The sequence below is a fragment of the Lontra canadensis genome, unplaced genomic scaffold, assembly GCF_010015895.1.
Source record: "Lontra canadensis isolate GAN:19392208 unplaced genomic scaffold, GSC_riverotter_1.0 scaffold70, whole genome shotgun sequence".
Lineage (NCBI taxonomy): Eukaryota > Metazoa > Chordata > Mammalia > Carnivora > Mustelidae > Lontra > Lontra canadensis.
Window position 1 is genome coordinate 10,476,324 of NW_022631064.1, and position 25,610 is coordinate 10,501,933.

A 25,610-nucleotide genomic window follows, 5' to 3' on the forward strand; every position below is an offset into this window, starting at 1 on the left:
AATATGCATTGGGAAGATGAATGAGGGAGTTGACATAATGGCAAATTCTTTGCAATTTGTTTTAGTAATGGTTGGTAAACCAGAAGTAACATTAAGTAAAACAGATTTACATTAATCATACAAAGGGTGATTTTTCACAGTTGTTATCAATTAAAATACTAATTTCCAAAATCCCATAGCTGCTTCTTATGAAGTGCTGTGCATGTGATTTCATACACAGTAGTCAACCTATCAACACCCTTTATTATTTCACATAGGTCATAAAAATTGTTGCTGGTTATCTGAAGTGACTTTAGCTGAATCCAACTTTAAGTGATTCCTCCTCCACCTCCTCCTCCTCCTTCTCCTCTTCTTCCTAGTTCTCCTCCTATACTTAATCTTCCTCTTCTCCTCCTCTTAATGGATAAGAAATAGAAGGAAGAAGAATACTAAATTAAGAGCAGTTCTAATAACTTTACTCCTAACTTTTGTCATAGGACTTTTCCAAATGAGCTGTCAGACTCAATATAAATCCAGTCCTGAGGTCTTTCTTCCTCCAAAAAAATTAGAACACACAAATGATAATTATTAAAAAAATCATACCTCATCCACTGACTGTGAGGTGTATACACTCTGTAGATTCTATATAAAATATTGTCTTGTTATGGAGTCTTAAAAGGAATTAAGACTGTTAAACAATGACTGATCTGATAGTAATAAATATTTGGTAATGTCATCCGGTGTTTTATTATACTCACTGCTGCTACGGTTTAGGGGATTGATAAATAATACCCTGTTATTCCCCTCCTGAGTTTAAAATCAATTCAGAATTAAGGCCCAGGAGACAGACAAATGGAGGTCAAGTAGCCAGTTTTCTTATAAACAGGATTAGAAAATGTGGTTTTAAATGTGTAGGCAAATTGACTGAATACTCCACCATTAAGTTAAGCAGACTTTCCAATTTAGTCATTGGCACATAGGAACAACCAAATGCCTCCTCAGCAAGGCCAAGTTGACCCCTTTAAGTTTATTGCATGGCATCAGAGAAATTGACTGACATGGGAGGACTAAGAAGCACTGAAAGAGGCAAGACACCAGAAGGTACTCAACTAGATGTGCTCCACGCCTTCTGCCGAACTTTGGGAACAGTGGAGCTGGGAGAAGGCCGTGTGGGTTGCTCTAATGCAGACCCTCATGAAAACAAGAGACAGAGGACAGAGGGAAGAGTCTATTTGACATCTCTATCTAGTGGATCTCTTAACCTATTGAGTTTTCCTACACTACTCTTTTCTTCCTTCACAAATTATTACTGTTCGTGTTGTCATTACCGATTAAAATATTATGTGGAAAATGAATATCTATATAAAAAAATAATAGAATGTCTCTGATATAAGAAACATCAGGGGTACCTGGGTGGCTCAGTGGGTTAAAGCCTCTGCCTTCGGTTCAGATCATGATCCCAGGGTCCTGGAATTGAGCCCCGCATTGGGCTCCCTGCTCAGTGGGGAGCCTGCTTCCTCATCTCTCTCTCTCTCTGTCTCTGCCTGCCTCTCACCCTACTTGAGATCTCTGTCTGTCAAATAAATAAATAAAATCTTAAAAAAAAAGAAACCTCAAATATAGAGAGTATAATTTTTCCATTATTGAATTCCTAGAATTTGATTAAAATTCCCCTAATTGAATCACCGTGCTCTGTGAAAATCCAAATAAAAAACCAAAATTGCTTAGTTAAGTCCAGAGAATTAAAGTCCAAAATCAAAATTTTTGCTCAGCCAGCCACCAGTAACACTTGTGATACCATTCGATAAATTTAGGTGTAGTTCCTTCAGTATTTCAGAAGCACTCTTGATTTTCCCTGTAGTTTTTATTAAGTATATATCCCTTATAATTAATTGCTTAGTTTGGTCGGATTTTGAACATTAAGGAAATTGAATAATGCCTGACATAATCTTCTGTCTTGTATTTTTGCTGGTCTTGGTTCTATACATCTTTTAATATGTGTAGCTGTAGTTCATTGACAGCAGAAGCCACATTTTATTTTTCTCTTCCTTGGATCATTGCTTCTTTTTATTGTTCTTGTTATTAACAATTAGTTAATAACAATATTGTTGCTACCAATATTCATGCAAGTATTCAAGAATTCTTTTAGTATGGGATCTTACTTTTTAAAAAGTACAGTGAATTAATAGGACACACAGTATTATTACAGCACATGTTTTATATGTACCAATGCAATATCCTACAGGATTGACTGGTCAATCATGGAGGAGGGATGAAATGTCTAGGAATGTCTTGATGGCATCATAGCCTTGCTATAATGGCAGTCAGTCAACGCAGTTATCTATTTTCCAAGACCTGTGAACTCATGTAGTATCTTTTCTTTTGTAAGCTGAATCGTGAATAACATACTGACCACATTTTAGGGAATTCCAGCTGTTGATACATTCCTTTCTCACAGAGTGTCATTTGAAACTTTCTAGACATTTTGCTGAATTTAGAAACTTGTAAAGTTTAGTCAATTACCAGGTATAAGCTGAGGTGATGTCTTTCCCAAGTGGCATATTCAAAACCTTTTAATTTGGGTTTTTCACTTGAGTCCTGGATCTCTGGAGTCCCAATGCTGTAATGAATGTGAATCCATCTTGTGACATGGTTCATACACTCTCTTGTGTGTGCACTCATGTTATGTGAGCACTCATATTAAGTTCTGAGCTGCAGCAAAGCTAACAAGAACACTATATATGGAAATGCTTCAAACTGTGAAACATGCCTTCCGGGAAGGGTTCATCTTCTAACTCCCATGTGTTTCATCTGGAAAATCAACTTGATCTGAAACTGTTGGTAGTCCTGAGGAATGTGACCCCAGCGGTCTGGCCAACCTGCTATCACTGCCACAAACTACTCCCCAGAATGCTCTATCTTTTCCAGACCTTGAAAAACTTCTATTCCTTTACAGACATTACAAACTTCTTTATTTTTATAATACCTTTTTCAGTGGGAATGGAGGTGTTGCTAGTGTTCTATTTCCTGCTGTGTTGTTCTCTTACACATTTTTGCAACGGAGACATAGCTGAGTGCTTAACTGTTCAACCTATTAAAACTTCTCTAACACTTAACAGACTAATATTGGTTGCAGATTCAGAATGTTCTGTTTCCTTTTTTCAACACTTTGTTTTGTGGTTCAGGAATTTGCTTTGATTGTATACTTCTCTATATTTGCTTTTTGGTCTTATGACAGTTAAAAATCAAATGAGTACAGTAACTGTCAAAAGGAAGGGGTTTTTAAACATATATTGTCCAACTTTACCTCCTGAAGTTCAATAACTCTGTCCAAGGCATATGCTCCTACAGAGAAGGTAACTGAGGCAGCGGCTCAAAATATTCTCTCCTCCTGGGGATTCTTGTTTGCTATGCTTCATCTTTTCTGTGCCTTGTCTTATTCCACTTCTCATTTAACTTCTCAAACGGAACCCTTAATGACTAAGGAGCACATATCTCAATCTATTATAAATTATGCCAACTTAGTAAATACCAATTTATGAAACTAACTTTACGAAGTTAGAAGAATCCTATGCCTATGCCAAGCTTCCTGGTGTTTTCCTCTCAATCCTGCCCAAATTTTCACATGAGAATTGGTCTAATAAACTACATCTTGAAGAGGTAGTTTTCCAACAGTGCAATGAGATACATATTTATTTTTTCCCAAGAAGATAGTTTGATCTCTTTATGCAAACTTGCCTTTCAAAAAAGAAAGGCAAATTTATTTGGGTATAAGGAACTTTCTCATTTAATAACAATTAAACTATTTTTCCCCCCTAAAACCCTTTTACAGAAAAGTTTGACCTGGGCATACCTTCTCTTTCACTTACATATATTTATTTTACTCTTTAAGATCACAACCTATCTCTTAAGAACAATCTTTCTCTTCTTCTAGGTCAGGCTATTTTATTTTTTTCTTTCATAATCCCATATTAAAATTGACTGAAGTACATTTTAAAAAGTGCTGCAGAGTTTCTCTTAGATTTTCTGAGTAAACTGTTTCTTGGAGTATTCTTACAAAAACTTAAAAAAAAATTTCCAAAGTCCATTGGGTTCCTTTCTTTCTTTCTTTCTTTCTTTCTTTCTTTCTTTCTTTCTTTCTTTCTTTCTTTTGAGACATAGTGTGAGCAGAAGGCTGGGGGTGGGGAGGGGCAGAGAGAGAGGAAGAATGAGAATCTTAAGCAGGCTCTGGTCTTGATATGAGGACCCTGAGATCATGACCTGAGCTGAAATCAAGAGTCAGATGTTTAACCAACTTAGCCACTCAGGTGCCCCTTTTTTTCTGTCTCAACTAAAAATGATGGTCTATTTTCTTTATAATAAAGTTCTTCCATTTTTTATTTGCTTGTTATTAAAGCCAATTATTATATTGTGCTGGAAGTTACTTCTCAGTCTCTAGTTATCAAATCTAAAGTCATTTTATGGCTGTCTATAAGTGATATGGAATGATTTGAGCTTACATATAATTGACATAAATTTAAAAAAAAAATCGCCTTTCTACAGTTCCTTTCCCTGCATGTGTTTTGGAGGAATAAAACCTGGAGAACTATTGTAACATTCAGCTACTTCACCACACCACATGCAAAGACACTTTGAAGGGGATGGAACAGTGAAATTTAGGAATTGAAAAAAAAAGTCTATTATGGCTAGGGCATAAAGTTGGAGAAGAAATTAAGGCCAGAAAAGCAGGTGAAGGGATAGGTCATACCAGCTCATAAAGACTCTGGTGAGGACCATGAGCAAATTTGAGTTGAAAATCTTCAGAAAATTTGTGCAGGAGAATGAAACAGCTATAATCTTAGGAGAAGAATTATGATATGTAAACAAATAAAAATCAGGGATATACTGCTGAAGGAAACATCAATTTGTCCTGCTATGATGGGGAAATTGAAGGAATGAAACCTTGCTAATGGATACCTATTTTCATTAGAGTCTTTTGCTTCATCTGGTGTCTGTGTGCATTCTCCAGGACCACATAGCCTTTTATCCAGATATTGTGCAGGAACTGAGATCCAACCAATATGATTTGAATAGTGATAGTGATTTAAGAAAGTGAAATTGAGTAAGATGAGGTTTTGCAAATTCTGATTTCATTTTATGGGCATTTTGGTGGAAGAAAAATATATATTTTTCTACTTCTGTCTCTAAGTAGGACTAATGCCTTCATTTTAATACCAGGAAATTGTTTACCAGTAAAAGTAATCAGAATTACTAGATTTGTCCTCAAAAATAAATTCATATTTAGCATGGCATGAGTTGTAAAGCTGTCTTTTCCCCCCCACATTGGATCTAAAGCATAGCCATGCAATCTATTTGCAGTTAAAATAATTGTCCAAGCAAAAGACAAGACATGATGAACTTTGGTGCTTTCAAAATATTTGAATTTTAGTTTGAGTCTGTGTTATTTTGGTTAACTTATTTCTGTATCCAGATGATGTCTGGATAAAAGGCTATGTGGTCCTGGAGAATAATTATATCTGAGGAGCCTGGCTGGCTTAGTAGGGAGGACATGCAGCTCTCAATCCTGGGGTCCTGAATTCAGGCCCTGTGTTGGGCATAAATCTCACTTAAAAAATTATAAAATAAGCAAATTAAATAAGTATTTTTCATTTTAAAATGCACTTTACCAATCCTTTTTACTTTGAACATTAAAAAAGTTTTAATAAAAAACTTACTTTATTCTATATAGCTGTTAGTTGGTTCGTTATTATGGAAATCAGTTCCAAGAAAATTTGTTTTTATTTTTGATATCAACATATAGTATTTTGGTATTGCAATATAACTGCATGCAAATGAAATTTCCATGCATATTTTTATAATTGTCAAATTTTTAGTATTATTAAATTTACTGACATTCTCACATAAAAGCTACATGATGAATTACATTATATTGTAGTTTACAATATTAACTGCCATTTATTGAGCACTTACTAATTATCAAGCACATTAGGCTTTCATTCATTAATTTCTTTACTCTTTTATTCAACATGCTGGATGACCAACTATTTGTTAGTCATTATCTTTAGTTGCTGGATAAGTCAAAATAGTAATGTCTCTGTTTTAACATTTTATTCTTTTATTTTTTTAATATTTTGCTTATTTATTTATTAGAGAGAAGAGAGAAAGAACAGTAGAATGGGCAGAGTGAGAGAATCTGAAGCCCACCACAGGGCTCGATCATGACCAGAGCTAAAACAAAGAGTCAGTTGCTCAACTGACTGAGCCAACCCAGGTGCCCCATTCGAGCATTTTAGATCATAGTGGAAGAACAAAAGTTTATCACTTCTCTTTACAACCAAATAAAACACTGCATAATCATTAAAAGTGCTCAGAGGGACAGCTACAGACATTTCTAAAAACAAAACAAAGGAGGGATATCAGAATAGGTATTCCTCATTTAATTCTCAGAATGACTCAGTGAGCCTTATGTAGTTGACAAGTAATGAACAAATATGTACTCCATTCTGATGAAAGTTCCTTTTGCAGATGCAAATTATTATCAAATCTATTTCCTTAAGCTACTTCTCAAAAACACTAGTGATAGCCATTTGAAGCTTGAGAATCAGAATTACATTGCCTTCCTTTAAGCTTATTATTTTCCAAAACAACTTAACTCCCAGTTAGCCACAGGGAAAGCAAGTACACTAAGACAAAAAATACTTTTTTTTCCCCCCCAAAGATGCATCTGAAATCTTTTCACATTATTTTTTTAATCTACCATGAATAAGGAAAACACACAATAAATGGAACTGATTCTGTTTATCATGCTATCCCCTTGTTAAAAACAGGAACTAGAAAAATTATCTCCTTAGTAATCACTCAAGAAAACAGTAGGTTAATGCTGCAAATGTACAGTGTTCTTTGAAGAAATTTCCATGCTTCATCACCTGCTCTCTGAGACACCATGAACACCAACTAACTGAAAATTGTTTGTATCTCATTTAGGTATTTATAAATCAGCTTGTATAACACTGTCTACTAGGCTATCTGTGAACACCAAGAGCTTCAGTGATTTTTTCCTCCATGCACCTAGTTTCTCCAAACACCTGCTTCTGTACTTTATTCGGTTGAAATAAAAAGCATTTCGTTTTTAAGAAACTTCTTCATGGAATGGTAAAAAATGGATATTCATCCCCCCAAATGTATTTTCAAATATATAAAACAAATGAACACACAGTTTTTTTCCCCATATCATTTTTCATATAGTATGGCTTCAAGTATACAGTATTATTTCATATTGTAAGGTTTTCATATAGTTATGAAAATAATGAGACTCAATCACGGTGAAAATCCACTCTAGACATCCAAATATAAGGTTTGAACACATCTCAAGGTGCAATGTTAGGTATGGGAAAGCATGGCCAGCTGAAAACTAGCAGCAGGTGGAATCACCTAGTGAAACGTGGCATACAGTTAAATTTTTGAGGGATTTACTATGGCAGCTTTACCAAATGGAAATAATGCAGGGTAGAGGTGGGCAGGCAGGATAAATCACAAGTAGTTGGTAGTGGTGAAACAAACTGGTAAGATGAGGATGTGGACAATTTAACTAAAAATGTCAGAGTCAAATTTGGGTCCTAGAAGATGGTATTCTAGGCTTAGTGCTTTGACAGAGCTTAAACAACCAAAAATCAGGGGTTTTGGGGCAAGATTATTGAATTTAGGGACTGACTTTTTCTGAGTGCATTGGAGAAGGATCTTGTGAGACATTTCTAGTGGGTTCTACCCACCTTCCTAGGTTAGACTAAAAGTGATCTGGTTTTTATAGTTGTTAACTCTAGGAGCCACATTTGGAGAATTTTAACTTTCTTCCATGGTGCTGTAGATAAATCTGGAAGTTTGTGAAACAGAGTGCCTGAAGTTTATGTGTGATGGGTTCATGAGTAGACATCAGTGGTACCATCAGTATTAAAAACTGAAAGTGAATGATTCAAGAAATATTTATTTAGTACCTTCAAAGTGCTAAATTCTAGACACCAAAATTATAGGTATGAAGTAGTAATTATGATAGACAAAATGAATGCAGTTGACTTTCTAGTGGTAGACAGAAACTGACTCTTACAAAAAGTACACAGTATCCTTGTGAAATATACCCACAGAAAACCCCTGTACTTTTTCCTCTCAGTTACTTAGTCTTTGGGATCATTCAGAGTCAGGAAGGGGGGTGGATTAGGATGCTGCTATCACTGATCCCACCAAGTAAAAAGAGTAGGCAAGTGGGATCCATTTGAGCCCAGAAAAAGGCAATGATGTTGACAACTTGGAAAATTCTATCTATACCACTAACATCTCAGAGCATGTTCATATAATTAGTTCATGGCTCTATGTACAAACCCTTATTATAGCATTTGCCATGCCTGGTAATTATTTATTTACTTCAGTTTTCACTAGCTAACATGAACCTTTTAAAAGCAAAATTATCAGTCATATTTGTTTCTGATTCATAATTTCTTATTGAATGGATGAGTGGCTATATAGAGATTATTGTAACATGAGATAAGAGAGGAAAAAACTAGAAGGCATACTGAAATATGTTGTGGCCAGTTATTCCTACATCAGACTACATTTACTAGCACAGGCGATCACATTCACTTTCAACATGGGCAGCTCTGATTCACAGGGTTGTAAATGGAAGACTTATGTGAAAATCTTTCCATGGTTAAAATAAATTTGATGAACTTTGGTTTAAAACATCTTAACACAAATCGTCTCTCTCTACTTGTTATGTGCCATCTAATAAACATAATACACTACAAACACACAAATAGTTCTTTGTTAATGTGCATATTGGATACTAAGAGAGGTGTGCAGTAATAATTTTTTTTCCACAAAATATCTGTGAAAGTGGCACTCATTTCAAAGAAAAATTTAAGAAGTGCCAACTTCTATGTTGAGGTCATTGTTATAATAGCAAAGATTTTATGTACACCAATAGCTAATATATATTTAATGAATTATAGCAATTTAAAATGAGATAATATTGTAGAAAATATGCCAACCACCAGCAATTCTTCAAATTCAGTCATGTAGAATTTTAAATAATAAAATTTATTTTATATCTATAGAATATATATTAGAATATATGTATTAGAATATATAGAATAGAATATATATAGAATAATAGAATAACTATAGAATATCTCTAGAATAGATATAGAATAATAGAACATAATACACATAATATATACATAGAATTTATATATATATAATATATATATATCCTTTTTTTAAAAATTTAATTTAATTTAATTTTTTAATTTTTTATAAACATATAATATATTTTTATCCCCAGGGGTACCGGTCTGTGAATCGCCAGGTTTACACACTTCACAGCACTCACCATAGCACATACCCTCCCCAGTGTCCATAACCCCACCCCCCTTCTCCCAACCACCTTCCCCCCAGCAACCCTCAGTTTGTTTTGTGAGATTAAGAGTCACTTATGGTTTGTCTCCCTCCCAATCCCATCTTGTTTCATTTATTCTTCTCCTGCCCCCATAACCCCCCATGTTGCATCTCCACTTCCTGATATCAGGGAGATCATATGATAGTTGTCTTTCTCTGATTGACCCATTTCGCTAAGCATGATACCCTCTAGTTCCATCCACGTCGTCACAAATGGCAAGATTTCATTTCTTTTGATGGCTGCATAGTATTCCATTGTGTATATATACCACATCTTCTTTATCCATTCGTCTGTTGATGGACATCTAGGTTCTTTCCATAGTTTGGCTATTGTAGACATTGCTGCTATAAACATTCGAGTGCACGTGCCCCTTCAGATCACTACGTTTGTATCTTTAGGGTAAATACCCAGTAGTGCAATTGCTGGGTCATAGGGTAGTTCTATTTTCAACATTTTGAGGAACCTCCATGCTGTTTTCCAGAGTGGTCGCACCATCTTGCATTCCCACCAACAGTGTAGGAGGGTTCCCCTTTCTCCGCATCCTTGCCAGAATCTGTCATTTCCTGACTTGTTAATTTTAGCCATTCTGACTGGTGTGAGGTGATATCTCATTGTGGTTTTGATTTGTATTTCCCTGATGCCGAGTGATATGGAGCACTTTTTCATGTGTCTGTTGGCTATCTGGATGTCTTCTTTGCAGAAATGTCTGTTCATGTCTTCTGCCCATTTCTTGATTGGATTATTTGTTCTTTGGGTGTTGAGTTTGTTAAGTTCTTTATAGATTTTGGACACTAGCCCTTTATCTGATATGTCGTTTGCAAATATCTTCTCCCATTCTGTCAGTTGTCTTTTGGTTTTGTGAACTGTTTCCTTTGCTGTGCAAAAGCTTTTGATCTTGATAAAATCCCAATAGTTCATTTTTGCCCTTGCTTCCCTTGCCTTTGGCGATGTTCCTAGGAAGATGTTGCTGCGGCTGAGGTCGAAGAGGTTGCTGCCTGTGTTCTCCTCAAGGATTTGGATGCATTCCTTTCTCACATTGAGGTCCTTCATCCATTTTGAGTTTATTTTTGTGTGTGGTGTAAGGAAATAGTCCAATTTCATTTTTCTGCATGTGGCTGTCCAATTTTCCCAACACCATTTGTTGAAGAGGCTGTCTTTTCTCCATTGGACATTCCTTCCTTCTTTGTTGAAGATTAGTTGACCATAGAGTTGAGGGTCTATTTCTGGGCTCTCTATTCTGTTCCATTGATCTATATGTCTGTTTTTGTGCCAATACCATGCTGTCTTGATGATGACAGCTTTGTAATAGAGCTTGTAGTCCGGAATTGTGATGCCACCAACTTTGGCTTTCTTTTTCAATATTCGTTTGGCTATTCGAGGTCTTTTCTGGTTCCATATAAATTTTAGGATTATTTGTTCCATTTCTTTGAAAAAAATGGATGGTATTTTGATAGGAATTGCATTAAATGTGTAGATTGCTTTAGGTAGCATAGACATTTTCACAATATTTATTCTTCCAATCCAGGAGCATGGTACATTTTTCCATTTCTTTGTGTCTTCCTCAATTTCTTTCATGAGTACTTTATAGTTTCTGAGTATAGATTCTTAGCCTCTTTGGTTAGGTTTATTCCTAGGTATCTTATAGTTTTGGGTGCAATTGTAAATGGGATGGACGCCTTAATTTCTCTTTCTTCTGTCTTGTTGTTGGTGTAGAGAAATGCAACTGATTTCTGTGCATTGATTTTATATCCTGACACTTTACTGAATTCCTGTACAAGTTCTAGCAGTTTTGGAGTGGAGTCTATGGGTTTTCCACATATAGTATCATATCATCTGTGAAGAGTGATAGTTTGACTTCTTCTTTGCCGATTTGGATGCCTTTAATTTCCTTTTGTTGTCTGATTGCTGACGCTAGGACTTCTAGAACTATGTTGAATAGCAATGGTGATAACGGACATCCCTGCCGTGTTCCTGACCTTAGCGGAAAAGCTTTCAGTTTTTCTCCATTGAGAATGATATTTGTGGTAGGGTTTTCATAGATGGCTTTGATAATATTGAGGTATGTGCCCTCTATCCCTACACTTTGAAGAGTTTTGATTAGGAAGGGATGCTGTACTTTGTCAAATGCTTTTTCAGCATCTATTGAGAGTATCATATGGTTCTTGTTCTTTCTTTTATTAATGTGTTGTATCACATTGATTGATTTGCAGATGTTGAGCCAACCTTGCAGCCCTGGAATAAATCCCACTTGGTCGTGCCGAATAATCCTTTTAATGTACTGTTGAATCCTATTGGCTAGTATTTTGGTGAGAATTTTTGCATCTGTGTTCATCAAGGATATTGGTCTGTAGTTCTCTTTTTTGATGGGATCCTTGTCTGGTTTTGGGATCAAGGTGATGCTGGCCTCATAAAATGAGTTTGGAAGTTTTCCTTCCATTTCTATTTTTTGGAACAGTTTCAGGAGAATAGGAATTAGTTCTTCTTTAAATGTTTGGTAGAATTCCCCTGGGAAGCCGTCTGGCCCTGGACTTTTGTTTGTTTGGAGATTTTTGATGACTGTTTCAATCTCCTTACTGGTTATGGGTCTGTTCAGGTTTTCTATTTCTTCCTGGTTCAGTTGTGGTAGTTTATATGTCTCTAGGAATGCATCCATTTCTTCCAGATTGTCAAATTTGTTGGCGTAGAGTTGCTCATAGTATGTTCTTATAATTGTCTGTATTTCTTTGGTGTTGTGATCTCTCCTCTTTCATTCATGATTTTATTTATTGGGGTCCTTTCTCTTTTCTTTTTGATAAGTCTGGCCAGGGGTTTATCAATCTTATTAATTCATTCAAAGAACCAGCTCCTAGTTTCATTGATTTGTTCTATTGTTTTTTTGGTTTCTATTTCATCGATTTCTGCTCTGATCTTTATGATTTCTCTTCTCCTGCTGGGTTTAGGGTTTCTTTCTTGTTCTTTCTCCAGCTCCTCTAGGTGTAGGGTTAGGTTGTGTACCTGAGACCTTTCGTGTTTCTTGAGAAAGGCTTGTACTGCTATATATTTTCCTCTCAGGACTGCCTTTGTTGTGTCCCACAGATTTTGAACTGTTGTGTTTTCATTATCATTTGTTTCTGTGAATTTTTTCAATTCTTCTTTAATTTCCTGGTTGACCCATTCATTCTTTAGAAGGATGCTGTTTAGTCTCCATGTATTTGGGTTCTTTCCAAATTTCCTCTTGTGATTGAGTTCTAGCTTCAGAGCATTGTGGTCTGAAAATATGCAGGGAATGATTACTATCTCTTGATACCAGTTGGACCTCATTTAGGACCCAGGATGTGATCTATTCTGGAGAATGTTCCATGTGCACTGGAGAAGAATGTGTATTCTGTTGCTTTGGGATGAAATGTTCTGAATAGATCTGTGATGTCCATCTAGTCCAGTGTGTCATTCAAGGCCTTTGTTTCCTTGTTGATCTTTTGCTTGGATGATCTGTCCATTTCAGTGAGGGGAGTGTTAAAGTCCCCTACTATTATTGTATTATTGTTGATGTGTTTCTTTGGTTTTGTTTTTAATTGGTTTATATAGTTGGCTGCTCCCACGTTAGGGGCATAGATATTTAAAATTGTTAGATCTTCTTGTTGGACAGATCCTTTGAGTATGATATAGTGTCCTTCCTCATCTCTTATTATAGTCTTTGGCTTAAAATCTAATTGATCTGATATGAGGATTGCCACTCCTGCTTTCTTCCGATGTCCATTAGCATGGTAAATTCTTTTCCACCCCCTCACTTTAAATCTGTAGGTGTCTTCGGGTTTAAAATGAGTTTCTCGTAGGCAACATATAGATGGGTTTTGTTTTTTTATCCATTCTGATACCCTGTGTCTTTTGATTGGGGCATTTAGCCCATTAACATTCAGAGTAACTATTGAGAGATATGAATTTAGTGCCATTGTATTGCCTGTAAGGTGACTGTTATGTATATTGTCTCTGTTCCTTTCTGATCTACTACTTTTAGGCTCTCTCTTTGCTTAAAGGACTCCTTTCAATATTTCCTGTAGAGCTGGTTTGGTGTTTGTAAATTCTTTCTGTTTTTATTTGTCCTGGAAGCTTTAATCTTTCATTCTATTTTCAATGATAGCCTAGCTGGATATAGTATTCTTGGCTGCATGTTTTTCTCATTTAGTGCTCTGAATATATTATGCCAGGTCTTTCTGGCCTGCCAGGTCTCTGTGGATAAGTTTGCTGCCAAACTAATATTTTTACCATTGTATGTTACAGACTTCTTTTCCTGGTTTGTTTTCAGGATTTTCTCTTTGTCACTAACACTTGCAAATTTTACTATTAGGTGACGGGGTGTGAACCTATTCTTATTGATTTTGAGCTGGGTTCTCTGCACCTCCTGGATTTTGATGCTTGTTCCCTTTGCCATATTGGGGAAATTCTCTCCAATAATTCTCTCCAATATACCTTCTGCTCACCTCTCTCTTTCTTCTTCTTCTGGAATCCCAATTATTCTAATGTTGTTTCATCTTATGGTGTCACTTATCTCTCGAATTCTGCCCTCATGGTCCAGTAGCTGTTTGTCCCTCTTTTGCTCAGCTTCTTTATTCTTTGTCATTTGGTCTTCTATATCGCTAATTCTTTCTTCTGCCTCATTTACTCTAGCAGTGAGAGCCTCCATTTTCTATTGCACCTTATTAGTAGCTTTTTTTAATTTCAACTTGGTTAGATTTTAGTTCTTTTATTTCTCCAGAAAGGGCTTTTATATCTACCAAGAGGGTTTCTCTGATATCTTCCATACCTTTTTTGAGCCCAGCTAGAACCTTGAGAATCATCATTCTGAACTCTAGATCTGACATATTACCAATGTCTGTATTGATTAGGTCCCTAGCCTTTGGTACTGCCTCTTGTTCTTTTTTTTGTGGTGAATTTTTCCGCCTTGTCATTTTTTCCAGATAAGAGTATATGAAAAAGCAAGTAAAATACTAAAAGGGTGGCAAAGACACCAGGAAAATATGCTGTAACCAAATAGAAGAGAACCCAAATCATGATGTGGGGAGAAAGGGGATAAAAGAGGATCAGAAAGAAAAAAAAAAAAAAGAAACAAAAAAATAAAATGAATAAAGAAAAAATATAAAGAAGAATATATATATATATATATATATATATATATATATTAGATAAACTAGTTAAAAACGTTAAAAAAGAAAATGGTAATAGTTAAAAAAAAATTAGCAGAAGAAGAGAGAAAAAAAATTGAAAAAGAAAAAAAAATTTGAATTAGTTGCAAGACTAAAGAATTATGGGGAGAAAGTCATGAGTTCTGTGCTTTGCTTTCTCCTCCTCTGGAATTCCGCTGCTCTCCTTGGTATTGAAACTGGACTCCTTGGTAGGTGAACTTGGTCCTGGCTGGATTTCTTGCTGATCTTCTGGGGGAGGGGCCTGTTGTAGTGATTCTCAAGAGTCTTTGCCCCAGGAGGAATTGCATCGCCCTTACCAGGGGCTGGGCTGAGTAATCCCCTCAGGTTTGCTTTCGGGAGCTTTTGTTCCCTGAACACTGTCCGTAGAGTTCCGGAGGATGGGAATGAAAATGGCAGCCTCCCGGTCTCCAGCCAGAGGAGCCCAGAGCTTGGGCCCCCACTCCTCAGTGCGCCTTCAGAGAACAGTGCCCATTTACTCCCGTCTGCCTGACCTCCGGCCGTGCTCCGAGCTCACCGAACCTGTGACCGGTTCAAGGTAACCCCGAGCTGTGAGCTCACTCTTCGGCTCTGTCTCTGTAGCCGGCTTTCCTGCTCTAATACCTGCAAGCTCTGCGACACTCAGACACCCACGATCCTTCTGTGACACTGCGGGACCTGAGGCCATGCTGACCCCACGTGGGCTTCACCCTGGTTTAGCCTCTGGAGCGATGTCCCTCAGCGGAACAGACTTTTAAAAGTCCTGATTTTGTGCTCCGTTGCTCCGCCGCTTGCCGGGAGCCAGCCCCTCCCCCCACAGTCTATTTTCCCGACACTTTGGATTCACTTCTCTGCCAGGCCTACCTTTGAAAGTGGTTGATTTTCCATTTCTAGAATTGCTGTTCTTCTTCTCTTTGATCTCCCATTGTATTTGTAGGTGTTTGCAATCTTTAGATAAGCTATCTGGCTGATCTCCTGCTACCTGAAGTAGTCTCAGCCTGCTACTTCTCCGCCATCTTGAATCCTCCCCCTATATATATATTCTATATATACATATATTCCTCAACATCTACATTAAAGATCTATCGAATATGCTTATTTTTACTTGAATCTTTTGCAATCAATCATGCTACTCTGCTTTGCACTTCTAAGAACAAATCTGGTTTCCCTAAAAAAAAAAAAAAATACAAACAAAATGTAAAAATGTTCTTCCAATCACGAGTCATGTAGATAATTGCATAAATCATCTTTACAATTCATCATAAGTTATCACTCACTTGAGGAACACAGTAATCTGGAAGGTTGAATTAAATATCTAACCCCAACTGAGTTAAAATTCAAATTGAGAATGGTAGAAGTCAGTATTTGTGCAAGAGAATTCTTAAGCTTAAAAAAAATCTATTAAGTCAAAGAAATGTACGTAAGAGTTTAAAATAGCAGGACCTAATTGACATATGGCCGAAGCAGATTAATTACATGGAACATACAGACATTAGATGTCTGGGGGATGTTGATCGTTAATGTGACTATTAATGTGAAGAGGAGAGTAGTTAGTTGCACTATATAGACTTCTATAATCAATTATCCTATGTTTTATCTTCTCAGAAAAAAAGTCAAGGTGTAACTGAAACCTAAAAAGAACTAATCAAACCTACTCTTAATTTTTATGAGGGCAATTTACCAAGTCAGAGGAATCCCAAAATATATTTATTCTATATGAGTGAAGTTTTGGGTAATAAGCAGTAAGACTTGAGGGGTAGAATAGCATGTGTGATGTTTGACTCTCTTCTTTCAGTTCAGGGTCATAACTCTGGAAAAGGAAGAGGATGTGGACTGTGAGCAGCTGACTACATGGATGGTGTCAAGGAATAGATTATTGTTTATGGCACCAAAGAAATGTGCTCTTAGGAAGGTCATACCCTATCTTAGATTATGGTTTCTCTAAACTTATGAGCCCTCAGTAAGGCACAAGCACTGTCTTAAGTATCTTTTTAGGAATAACTTATTTAATTCTTTTAACAATCCTGTAAAAAAAATGTGTCTAAAGACCTCCTGTTTATTGATAAGTTAACTGAAGTTTAGACAAATTATCTAAATTAATAAAACTCAAGAACAGCGGGGTCAGAAAACAAACTCTGGCCTGTAACATAACTGCTTTCCTCCGAAGGATCAGAAATATGCATTTGGCAGGTGACTTTCCACTTACATAAAGTGGTTTTATTCATTCATGCATTCACTTTTTAAATTCATATTCATTTATTCATTTAACAAACACCCTCTGAGGTTCTCAGAACATGAGACAATGCAGAAGATGGAGAAAGAAACATCAGTGGGAACGGTGTCCTGAAAGGCTTAACTGAAAGGAAAAGATAAATTATTTAAATAAAAGGATAAACATGGACATAAATTTGGAATAATTGGATAACATAGAGAGAGGTACAATTATGCTCAGTAATTATCAGGAAGAAACTAAAGAAAGAATAACAATAGAATTGATTTTGTGTCTCTGTATACCAGTATAATGAGTATGTGTAACATAAAAAAAGGAACTTGAAATTCCAGCAAATGTAGTTGAATATAATCCCACAGGCTCCAATAAACATTATTTGAAGTACCTACTTTGATCCAGAGAAGTGAGTAGAAGGGGTGAAAAGACTTGACACTCTTAAGGGACATATCCAAGTGGAAAATTAAGGGTCCAAATGGAAAAGCTTCATGGTACATATTTATGTGAGAAGAAAAGGAGGAACAGGTACAGTGTTCTTGTATGTCTGCCATATGTTCTTATGACTGACTAATGTTATGGGTGAGGTTCTTTGATCTAAACTGTTTAAGAAAACTCATGCATAAATAAAAGTTACATGTCTCTAACTCTATCACTACATACACACTTTGTTTCTACCCTTTTCTTTCCTTTTTTTTTTTTTACCAAAATTCAAAGACGAAAAATATGTATTCAATTAACTGTATATGTTTAGGTTACCATTCACCACCTAAAGTGTTAAGCTTCTAATCTCAACATTCTTAAATGACTCTTACTAAAACAATAATGAAGGCTGAATTTCTGTTTCATCATCTTGGAACACTCTGAAGAACATTTCACATTTCTGACCCTTTGTTCCTTTGTTCTCAGCACCTTGCTCCTTCATCTCTTAAGTTTCTCAGCCAATTTTTCTTATTGCATTTTTTGTGCCTCTTGCAGAACAGTTGGGGTTCTTCTAAGTATCCATTATTGGTCATACTTTTGTGTCCTCCTTTTCTCCCATGTTTCATCTATCACTAAAACATTGATAAATTCCAAATGTGCATCTCCAGTTTATTACTTTCTTTTGAACTTCAAATCTATATATCTAGTTGGTTACTAAAACTGCCACTTAGAGAAGCTACAGGATTCAAAACTCAATACATTAAAATTTTACTATTAATATTCCTTTACTACGTCTTCAGATTGCTTCATTTTAGTTAAGGGCATCATCACCCTACTACAAAATCTTCACTGCCTTATCTTCAAAGTTTTAGTTAACTACCAAAGTCTTGCTGTTGCCAAACCCCTCAATTTTGGTTCAAAATTGTATCTTCTAATATTGGTCATATATCTTTCCATCACATATCTCAGGGCCCAGCTACACAGAATTTATTGCTTATTGCCACCCATGTTGTTATTAGACACAATGTTTCATATTCAGAATATGTATTCACTCCAGTTAAAAACTTCTTTGACTCTCTCTGGAAGAGTTGGCAACTTTCACTAACATCCACTTTTTTTTTTTTTTTTTAACTAATGTTAGTTGCTTTTATTTTGAGAGAAGTCAATGTAAATGCTGTTAGATTTCTATTAATTTCCAACAAAAATCAATTTAGAAACAAAAGTAATACTAGAGATAAAATGGAACAACTTAATAAGTTTCTATTGGGCAGAAGGATATAAAATTTTTAAATTTGTATGTATTTCTTAAGTTAACGCAACGAATACAAATAAAAATAATTATGGATCTAAAAGGAAAGAAAAAAAAACTCTCAAAATTATAGTGGGAGATTATAGCATTCATCTTCCAGCATGATTAACACATTTAATATAATTTATGTCTACAAAGCCATGCACACAATTACAGAATATATATCGCTTTCAGACTCACACAGAACACTTGTAAAAGTTGACCAGTTGCTGAATTATAAAGCAAGTTTCAATACTTTGCAGGATTTATATTATATAGCTTAAGTGCATTGTGTACAAATTAATTTGAACTAGAAAATCTCGATATATTAGGAAAATTAAAATGCATGTTTTTGGAATATTTCTTGAGGAAAAAATTCAACTTGAAGACATTCACAAATGAATGAAAGTTAAAATGCTATGTAACAAAAGTAAAGCCAATGTTAGATGAAAGTGTATTTTAAGTACATGTATAAGAAAAGAATAAGGCAGAAAATCAGTTATAAACATCTGTCTCCAGGAGTTGGGAGAACATAATACATTTAACCCAAATACAGATGAAGAGGAGAAATAATGAAAATCAAGAGGTAATATAATGAAAAATATTACTATGTACATTGTACCAAACATACAATAGAGAGGATCAATAAACCAAAATTAGTTCTTTGAATAAACTGATAAAAGTGGGAGATATTGACGTGACTGACCAAGTTAAAAAAATGAGAGGGGTCAAAAATAACTCTGAGTTGGAGTAAAATGTCAAATCTCTATCAGTACTGAAGATATTAAAAAGATCCTAAGAAGCTCTTCGAAATTACTTTTAAAAATTGAAATTTTGAATGCAGTATATTTTTAGTAAAACACAATTTAAAACTGACAAGAGAAAGAAGAAGACAATCTAAATAATCTTATACTTATTAAAGAAATGTAAAGAATAATAAAAAACCTGTATAATTAAAACTCTTAGTATAGAAAGAATCTTTCTTAATATGATAAAGTGTATCTACCTAACACCCATGACAAATACTGGACTTAGTAGTAAATTTTTCCCCTTGAGATCAAGAAATGGATGACCAGTATCATCTCTTCTAGTCCTGGTAGTCCTAGGAAGTACAAAAATGCAAAATATAGACAGATGTGCATGTATACATGTCTGTGTGCCTACATGCAAACATGCATGCATACATATAAACACATTTTTAAAGTTCAAGGATTTAAAAATAACATATGAAACACATTATTTGTATTTGATGTGAAAGTACAGCTAGTGAATTAGAAATAAGATACAGATAAATTGTCAATTTTAATGTACGATGCTACCACGGTTACTCAATATCAGGTCAATTAAAATCAATTGCCTTTCTATGTACAAGTGATAAACAACAAAAGTACTACATCTAATAAAATAAAAAATCAAATAGATAAATCCAGTAAAGTGAAATTGTAATAAATTTTGATTTTTGACACGTTTAAAATATTGAAACTTAAAGTGTTTAATGTTTCTCTTCATTTTAAATACTTTTCAATTACTTTAATGTTATAGGAAATATTAACAACTAAAATTTAGCAAAAGTAAAAAAAAAAACAAAGAAATAAAAGTAAAGACACTTGGTCGGTGGGAGTGCAAACTGGTGGAGTAACTCCTGAAAACAGTATGGAGGTTCCTTAAAAAGTTAAAAATAAAACTACCCTATGATCCAGAGATTTCACTACTAGGTATGTACCCAAAAAACACAAAAATACTGATTTAGAGGGATACATGCATCCTGATGTTTATAGCAGCATTATCTACAATAGCCAAACTATGGAAACAGCCCAAGTGTCCACTGACAGAAGAATGGATAAAGAAGATGTGATACAAAGATACAGATGTAGTGAAAAGAAGGACCATCTGTACCCCAATGTTCATAACAGCGATGGCCACAGTCACCAAAATGAAAAGAACCAAGATGCCCTTCAACAGACTAATGGGTAAGGAAGATATGGTCCATATATACAACGGAGTATTATGCTTCCATAAGAAAGGATGAATACCTAACTTTTGTATCATCATGGATGAGACTGGAGGAGATTATGCTGAGTGAAATAAGTCAAGCAGAGAGAGTCAAGTATCATATGGTTTCACTTACTTGTGGAGGATAAGGAATAACACAGAGAACATGGGAAGATGGAGAGGAGAAATGAGTTGGGGGAATTTGGAGGGGGTGATGAATCACGAGAGACTGTCGACTCTGGGAAACAAACTGAAGGGTTTTGGAGGAAAGAATGGTGGGGGGTTGGGCAAACCTGGTGGTGGGTACTATGGAGGGCATGTATTGCATGGAGCACTGGGTGTGGTACATAAACAATGAATTCTGAAACACTGAAAAAATAAATAAAAATTTAAAAAAAAGAAGATGTGATACACACACACACACACACACACACACACACACAATGGAATGTTACTCAGCCATGAAAAGAATGGAATCTTGCCATTTGCAATGATGTAGTTGGAGCTAGAGAGTATTACGCTAAACAAAATAAATCAGTCAGAGAAAGACAAATACCATATGATTTTACTCATAAAAATAAAAATAATTAATGTCCATGGGGCACGTGGGTTGCTCAGTTGGTAAAGCTTCTGTCTTCAGCTCAGGTCATTATCTCAGGGCCTTGGGAAGGAGTCCTACAGCAGGCTCTCTGCTCTGCAGGGGGATCTGCTTCTCCCTCTCCCTCAGCCCCTGCTTGTGTGCTCTCTCTCTCATTCACTCTTTCTCACTTAAATAATTAAATAAATAAATAAAAATTTCTTTTAAAAAAAGAATTAATGACCAGAATTTAAAGAGTAGTGAGAATATAACAATAAAAAGACAAGCAATCCAATTGAAAAGTGGACAAAGGATTTGAATAGCCATTTCTCCAAAGTTCTCAAATAGTAACAACATAAAAAAAGTACTCAACGTCAACATCATTAGTCATTAGGGAAAGGCAAATTACAACTACAGTGAGATAGCACCACCCTCACTGTCTATAATGTCCATAATTTGTTTTTTAGTGGAAAATAATAAGTGTTGAAAAGTATATGGAGAAATCATAATCCTCATACATTGCTGGTAAGAATGTAAGATGGTGTACTCACTGTGGAAAACAATTTGACAGTTTCTCAAACACTTAATCATAAAATTATCATATGGCCCAAAAATTCTACTCCTAAATAGGAGTCCCAAGAGGACTGGAAACATATTTTTACACAATAACTTGTACATAAATGTTTATAATAGCATTGCTCATAATAGCCAGAAAGTGAAAAACAGCCAAACTATCCCTCTGTTAATGAATGAATAATAAAATATGCCATAGTCCTTCCATGGAATATTACTAAGCAATAAAAAGATAAGGAATGCTGCATGTGCCTCAACACAGCTGGTCTTTGAAAACATTATGCTAATTGAAATAATATACACAAAAATGGCTGCATAATTCCATTTCTATGAAATATTCAAAATAGTCATATCCCTGGAGATAGATTAGAAACTGCCTGGGAAGGAGGATAAGGGAGAACTGGGATTGGTTATTGATAGGGTTTCCTTTTGAGATGCTGGAAATGTTCTAGATTTAGTGGTGATGCTTTTATAACACTGTGAACGTACCACAAACCACTAAATTGTACAATTTAAAATGGTGAATTTTATGTAATGTTAATTATATTTAAAAAGGTTAATAAACTCTTGAGGAATGGTAGAAGACACTTCCCTACCAGATGCCAAGGTATACTACAAAGTTACATTATGTGAGATGGTGTGATGTAGACAAATAGTCAAATGCAATACATTGACATTTAGAACAAAGCCAACCATCTATGGGCACTTAACTTATGCAAAACTAGCATTGTAGAGCAGTAAGAAAAGTTAAGATATTTTCAATAAATTTTGTTGAATCAATTTGTAAAATGATGAAATTGTTCTCCAACTCACAAAAAAAACCATTAATTTCAAATTTGTTTTTTATCATATATGAGACACGAAAGAATGATAACATAACAAAACTTTTAGGAGAATGTAGAGAATAAACAGGACACAAAATAAAAATAGATTGTTAAATTTGTAGTAAAATTAAGAATTAATGTTCAACAAAAGTCACAACTAGTGAGTAAAAGTTTGAGCTGTGAGTGGGAAGTGTATTTTCACCACATGTAACAAGCAAAGGGCTCATAACTAGAAGACATAAAACACTTCTACAAATTAATATGGAGAAGACAACCCACAGAAAATGGAAAGAAAATTGAAAATATTTGCTTAGTATATATAAACAAACACATATGTACATACATGACTAATACATGAAAATACACTAAAACTCAATAATCACAAAAATGTAAAATTATATTCTTCTGCACAGTAAACTAATGACTAAAATCAAACAGAATACCCATTTTTGGGTGAATGTGTGAAACAATAGCAACTCTCATACATTATTTGGCAAGATCTTCTAAAGTAGAACATATGCACATTTTATGACATAGTAATTTACTCCTATGAAATATCCAACATATACACATGCTTTAAAGGATGCTCATAGAATTATTTGTAATTACTAAAAAAAGAGAAACAATCTTTTTATCTGCCAAAAGAGGATTGAGCATATAGATGGTGTAATATTTGTACAACGGAATATTACAGAGTAATACAAATTACTGACAGCTACAAGGTCCAAGACAAGTGAATTTCACAAGTGTGGTGCTAAGGGAAAGAAACTAGACATAGAAGAAAATGTAGTATTTGATTCCAATTATATAAAATTCAAAGCTAAGGCAAAATGAAACTATAGAATGATCAAAAACTCTGGAAACATTAAGTAGCAATATATAATACATAATTTATTGAGATGGCAATACACAATGCATTCAAGGACATGACATGATCTGTTCAAAGAGCCAGCCCTCTCTGGCAATGCAGAATCTTTATATCCTGCAAACACAGGCTGAACATGTGGTGTCCATGCTGCACTTCCACAAATCCCCACATATGCATCTGTGTTGTCTCAGATGGTTTGTATGTTCACTTGAACCTGTGCTTTAACATAACCCACAGGAGATAAGCAAGTGGGTTCAAACTCTGTGTGTGTGTGTGTGTGTGTGTGTGTGTGTATACTGTGTACATACATGCGTCTGTGTACACAATGTGTATGTATTTGTGTGTATGCTGTATGTATAAGTATGTGATTATATATTAGGCATATATGCTGTGTGTATGTCTGCGTATATATATGTGTGTAAACATGTTCACACTGTGACCAAAGGCTGGGGACTTCTGGTGTCAGCCATGTTCTTGTTCTTTGTGTGCTGATTACAAAAGTGTTTACTTTCTGATAATCTACTGAGCTTTATACATTAGTACTTCTGCAAATTTCTTGTGTGGTTTTCAACTGACAACAAATAAATGACTTAAAATATGAAAATTGGCTTTTAGGCTTGGGAATAAGATCCTAGAACAGAGGCTTCTAGAATACAGTATCCACTTTACATTGGTGAAGACATGCTAAGTAATTCAAAGAACTCTGTCATGAGACAACAGAATGGATTACTTGCTCCACCTAAGTGAAGTGTTAGTCCTCTCAACCGATTCTAGGTCCTAGAGAAGGAATTTTTAATAAATTCATTCTGGGTCATTTGTTACCAGTTAGTGATCCAGCATTATAGATATAATTCTGACCGGAGAACCTAATATAAATGCTCTGAGAATAAGGGGGAAGTCACTTACCCGTATGCACACAAAACCCTAGACATAGTGTCAATTCTTTTTCTTCATTTATTATATTTTCCATTCTTTTTCAAAGGAAGATATGTGTTTCAACACTTGTACAAAATGTAATTTCAAACTTGATTCCCAGGTCAGAAAGAAAAGGTGATCATCAAATGTTTAAAAAAAAAACTTTATTTTATAATAAAATGGTTAGAAGTTCAATATTTCTGCTCAAACACAGAGAACGGCAGGCATATTTACAAAAGGCCTCACAATGTTTGCCATTGCCTTTACACAAGACAACATTTATAAAACCTCCGCATCCCATGGCAGGTGCTGGGTCTTCTCTTGGGGATTTCTGCTGTTCAGATATTGTCTTTCATTTGATCTTCAAAAACCTTTAAAAAATAGAAGCTGCGTTTCAATATAATTTGAAAATTAAAACTCTTTTATTTTTATCATTGTAATATCTTCCATGGATTTACTTTTCAAAAATGAATCAAAGCCCAAACTAATTGCTGTCTGATAGCTAGCAAAGGCAGAAAAATTGGAAAAGCTTTTAAAAATGAAGCTTTGGTTTGCCTCACTCACAGGAAAATTGAATGCAAGTAATAAATAGAGAATTTGAAGTATGTTTAATAATGATATTGCCCTCTTCCATTGAGAACTTAAAGAATAAAACTGAAGAACTGCTATGGTCACCTGGATAATTGGAAATCTGATTTTTGGAGCAAGACTGCATTCCTTTTCTTTGTTTTAATGGCATAATAAGATTTCAAATAAACACATTAAGTGAAAACATTTTTTCACCTATGAAACTGATTTCCTGAAGTATTCTCATCAGTCTGTAATACTTGTGATGATTTTGTAGAATTATAAAATTTTATTGCATGTGTTTTTTTTTAAAGAAACCTAAAATATCCCCCCTTATTATTTTTATAGGCTTGAATTCCTGGGATCATCTGGTGACTTCAAGAATCTGGTAAGACACTTTTTTTTAATGTAGCTTTATCAATATTTTCGTTTTATTTGCCACAAATCTTTGGAGGATTTTTGTTTTTGTTTTTGCTTAGTCTTAATCCATTTTCTTAATTCTCCCTCATTTCCATCATCTGTAGTTGAATCTCAGAAGGCCAACTGAAGGTCAGTTGCATCTTAGTGCATTTAGAATGATTGGATAAATCCAGATACTACTTCCAGATTCAACTTCATGGGTCAGGAAATTATTCCAAGGAGTGGTAGCATTTGTTCCTTAAGGAAATAAAACTCACCATGGAAAGAATCTGAGATAAGAGGATTATTCAGGTAAAAGGTAGAAAGCATTAATTAGAAAATTTTTCTTTTAATATTAAATGCAACAGTTGCATCTTGGA

At 35.0% G+C, this 25,610-nt stretch overlaps 1 long non-coding RNA gene across 1 annotated transcript in view; it reads left to right on the plus strand.

Moving 5' to 3' along the window:
* LOC116881031 overlaps positions 1–25,221 on the plus strand; it is an 877,038-nt gene extending 851,817 nt beyond the window's left edge. Inside the window, exon 6 of the long non-coding RNA XR_004385327.1 lies at positions 25,180–25,221. This is a non-coding gene — a long non-coding RNA (uncharacterized LOC116881031). The remainder of the gene's footprint in view (positions 1–25,179) is intronic.
* The last annotated feature ends 389 nt before the right edge of the window (positions 25,222–25,610 follow it).